The following is a 1,411-nucleotide window of genomic DNA, read 5'->3' on the forward strand; positions in this document are numbered from 1 at the left end:
GTAATCGATCTCATTCAATAATTTAATAAAACTTTGTGTCTCTGTTACATGTTTTATGGCAGCATGCAGTGTGAGACATTACTTAGGTTTCTTCCAAATTGTTACATTCAAGCTCATGAATTCATTTGATTTATAGTGATTTCTTTTTTAAATTACTGAATTTTTATTTAATAATAGGGTGTACTTCTGGGATATACCATTGAAGTTATCTGTGCCTGTTCACTTATTTAACTATTATAATGTTTTGTTTTAATATTTGTTAAAGCTTTTTCTCACCATCTTTCTCTCTCATTTGTCCTGTACTCTTCTTTTTTAGAATCTTGTTTTATACACCCACCTATTTGTTCTTCTCAAGTACTTTTTCCATATCCAAAAAGTATTCTATTACCATTTTTACTAAACTTACGCTCACACTGTAAGTTAATTTGATAAGAACTGACATAGTATTTAATCTCCTAAGAACACAGTGTCTGCATTTATTCAGTTTTTTTTTAGATTGCTGGAATTTGTCCTAATTTTTGTTTTTGCCAGTCAGAATAAAAAAACTCAGATTCAACCAACATTTATGAGCCCCTGCCATATAATAGGCAATTTTATATTGGAAGTATTATACCCATGTTATATAGGAGAACATTGCTAAAGCGTCTTGCCCTAAGTCACTTAACCGGTAAATCTCTGGACCAAGACTCAACCCCGATCTTCCTACTACAAATCCTTTTGCAAAGATCCTCAAGACTGCAGTCTTCTGTGCTCACCCTCATGCTCTCGCCACCACCCAGCCAAGTGTAGGCTGAATTGTGGCTATTATCAGCTGCCCATCTGACTATGGAAAGTATCAGATCCTGTTCTGCTTGGGTCTACATATACTCCCTTGTTATCATCTGGTCAAAATATATCTGCAGCCATCTGCCTTGAGAGGATAACTGATGTATCACTGGCTAAAAATTCAGACTCAGAGTGTATGAGTTAGGTTACACAACTTGGATAAATTTCAACTGTAAGTGTCTTATCAAAGTGAGATAGGGATAGATAATAAGTTTCTACTACTGTGTAGCACAGGGAACTATTCAGTATCTTATAGTAACCTATAATAAAAAAGAATATGAAAATATATGTGTATATGTAAGACTGAAGCATTATGCTGTACACCAGAAATTGACACATTGTCAACTGACTCTACTTCAGTAATTTAAAAAAATTCTAAAGATTAAAAAAGAATTGAATTTTAAAAAAACAGACAGAGAAAAATCAGAGGAAATAGGGAGCATAACAGTTAACAGATGGCCCACTATCAAAGTTGGTACATGAGAATTTTGATAAAAATCAAGGTTAATTCCCAAGGATACAGAATACCAAAGGAAACAAGTTGTATCTATGGACATTTACTAACAAATACGGAAATTAATTATGC

Source organism: Camelus bactrianus, chromosome 9 (assembly GCF_048773025.1).
Source record: "Camelus bactrianus isolate YW-2024 breed Bactrian camel chromosome 9, ASM4877302v1, whole genome shotgun sequence".
Classification (NCBI taxonomy): Eukaryota; Metazoa; Chordata; class Mammalia; order Artiodactyla; family Camelidae; genus Camelus; species Camelus bactrianus.